Below are 3,524 nucleotides of genomic sequence, written 5' to 3'. Positions count from 1 at the left end.
GGTCGTACCTCTGCTCACCTCTCCCCCGACCAACGCGCCTCCCGTCACCTCCCCCCGCCGCCACCACGATTTCAGCCACCTCCTTCCCTAATCCCCAGCGCGCCTTCGATCCTGCCGTCCCCGGCGCCCAAACACGCCACCTACCTGAGCCACGCCCCGCTTCCTCCTATCAGTCTCGGTGACGCTCACGCCCTCTCCCCGCACCTCACCTCCTGCCGGTGAAGCATAGCGGCCCAGCCCGGCGCGAGGCACTCGAGGCTCAGGACATGGCATAAATCTCGCGCGTCGACCATCTCTGAGGGAGGCGCTGCGACCACTGCCTCCTACCTTCTACAGCATGACGTGCCTCGCGCGGCCCTCTGAGCTCAAGTCCCGTCACCGACCGTCCGCTCCCGGCTTCGCTTACCTGTCTGTGCTTGACGGAATTGAGCTTTTCCATGGTTTTGCAGTCCAACTTCTAGCCCCACCTCCGGTCGCTCAATGAATCACGTGTAGGCCACCCCCGTGCTCCGCCCTTATATTCGGTTCGGCTGTTAGCTCCTGTTCCAGGTCCGGCATCCCCCCTGTACTTCCTCAATCTCTCAAAATTTGTTTGAAGCTGACTGTACTTATTCTGATACTCTGGTTAACCTTATGCTTGCAGCTGACTATACTTGTTCTGATGCTCTGAAGACCTTATGCATGCAGCTGAGTTGGACTGCCTCCTATTCAAATTCTTGCAACTTTCAATTATGTTTTGTTTGAAAGCTACTTACTGTAAAGTAGTATATGTGCTAGCATTTCAGTATAGCTTCCAAAAATATGTGGTTCAAGTTCTCAATTTGTTTAGAAGAAGATAGGACAGGAAATCTTGAATGGAAAGCTCATATGAGTGTGGATGGTTTGAGTAAATTGGTGACTGGTGGAGATCATTCATGTTGATTATTTTTGACAATAATGATAGGTCCACTAGAGAATTTGCGGATAACTTTTTAAGTAAAAAGATAATCTTTATATGGACACTTGGACTATAAACATTTGCTATAGTTCACCTTTAATAACTTTGCAAGTACAGAGATATCACCTAAATGTAATATGTAACTATGTGTTGCAATCTGAGCAATGGGTGTGTAAATTGTAGTCTCTGCATGCACAGTCGAGATGTGTTCAGTCCAACCCCATGGCATCAGGGAGGTCGAGTTCGTCGCGAGCAGCAGTACATGGTTGTCGGCTTCAACTTTCTTCCACCAAGGTGCTTTCACTCGGTGATGCAAGGATGGTAATCTTCTCCCTTGTGTGCTCTCTCTCTCTCACACACTGTCTGTGTTCATGTTTACTACTGCTTCAATTTCTTTGTGATGCAAATGTTGCCGGCGAACATACTTTGTGTAGAAAAAGTTACGAAAAATCACATTTTCTGGTTGTGAAATTTTCCAAATTTGATCTAATCTAGCATTTCAACATGTATTGTATCATCAAAACACACTTCATATGCATTTTATATATGCATCAACATATACAGTCAGTACATCAGTTCATAATAAACAAAAACAAATGAAGATCAGTGCGTGTCCACCAAAAACAAATGAAGATCAGTGGTTTTCATTGCTGCTGGTTTTGTATCTCATGGTGGTTCGCAGGTATAAGATGGGATTTTCATAGCTTTACATTGTTGTTTTGGTTTGTGGCACTTAGATGCTTTTGAAAAATGTTCTGCACATGTTTTGTTGGATTCAGTTCCTCCCAAAAAAGCACTAAAGGAGGTTAAAAAGCATGGTTCTGCTTGCTTATGTCATTTTCCCCTTCATCGACAGAAAAACTAGTTCAACTGCAAAAGAACACATTAGTTCAATGTTGGAAAAATACCAGTTCAAAAAATAAATAAAATAACTTAAGTATACGCCATCATGAAGCGCTTGCCTTCAAGAATTATCTCTTGTTCTTATTTTTCCCTTTCCAGGTTTACGTTCTAGCATACGATTTTTTCTTATCAATTACTCCCTCAGTACAACTTCTGTATGCTCTCGTGTTCACAAATCTTTTAGTACTTTTTTTCAAAAAAATCTTGTAGTACTATGTAAAGCAAGTATGGCCAACACATAGTTTAGGTGTCGCGGTAGTACTCACTGTTGATGGTGGCCTTCTTTTGTTCCGCTACTACTTTGCCACCTAGAGTAGTACTGCTACTACTTATCATGTTGATAAAACCTTGCGAATAGTACATCTATTTGATTAACGATTCTGTAGGGAGAAAAAGTTCACCAATATACGATCTCTAAGCTCAATATACCAAACTTTTTGTTTAGTAGTTGTCCCTCCTCAAGTTTATTTCTTGATGTACACATGATGTACAAATTCTTCTTTCAGTTCGGTTCAATTTATAAATTTCATTCAGTTCGCGCGAGGTGGAGATTGGGACGCGGTGGGGTGTGGCCGTGTGTGTGGAGACGGCCCGCCGCAACGTCACCGGCCGGATCCCGCTCTTTAGTGTATGTTTTGTATGCTTTTCAGTTCACCTACTTAACAACTACAAGTCCAATTTCCTCCTTGTTCCCATGTTCTTCCTGTAGCACAATAGGTGTTATGCCTGTGTGGATAAAAAGAAGCATGTGTTCTTTTCTATTCTTACGAATGAACCCCCACTTCTGTTCTGTTTGAACTTACTTGGCATAAAAATTAGTATTTGTTCTACTATAAAAAAACATAAAATGAAATGTCTTGGTGCATGATCGAAGGTGCATATGGAAGCATCCCCATGTCAATTGCAAAGGTTTCCAGGATGTGAAATCCATACTTTTGGTTATGAACTAATGATGTATTAGTGCATAAACTGATGCAACACATATATTGTTTCTTTCCAGGCTACTCTAGATTAGAACAAGTTAAAAGTACTTAATTTCTCAATAGTCTGGTCCTCCTCACTAGATGTTATGTAGTACACATCTTTTTAATACAAATGTTTTAGAAGTTTCTTGTTGAACTTATCCCAATTAATATACCTGAACTTGATTATCTTTCTAACATGTACTTATACTGGTTTCATTAGATTTTGTGTTAGTGCTTGTAACACAATCAGTTTAGATCTCGATAGACCACAAGTTCAAGTTCAATAGTATTTCTAAATGCTGGTAGCAGTACTAGTATCTACAAAATTGTAACCTAAGAACTAAGCTTGCATCTTGTTACTTCTATGGAAGCATTGACCTCGTAATTTTATTGGACCAACCACTAACATAAGAATTATACATGGTGCTTAGTGTATTCTCTCAATCTTGGTTGTTCTTACAGTGCTTATAATCTTGACATCTTTGATGAATCCAGCCCGAACTGAAGCATGTCGGCAAGCCAGGCGTTGGGCTAACCACTGTCGTGTGTCTACCTCCTTCCTCGGTGAGCCCATGCTCTTCTGCTCTTGACGCTTGAGCTGCCTGCAATTCTTTTCTCTGTTCGAAAATTCCAAAAGCACCAGTACTTTGTATCAGGATACACCATGTTATTTCTACAAATTTCCATTATGCTTGTATGTCCAAAATGTGTACATTTAC

Source organism: Triticum dicoccoides, chromosome 7A, assembly GCF_002162155.2.
Source record: "Triticum dicoccoides isolate Atlit2015 ecotype Zavitan chromosome 7A, WEW_v2.0, whole genome shotgun sequence".
In the NCBI taxonomy this organism is placed as follows: Eukaryota; Viridiplantae; Streptophyta; class Magnoliopsida; order Poales; family Poaceae; genus Triticum; species Triticum dicoccoides.
This window is presented reverse-complemented; position numbering follows the sequence as displayed.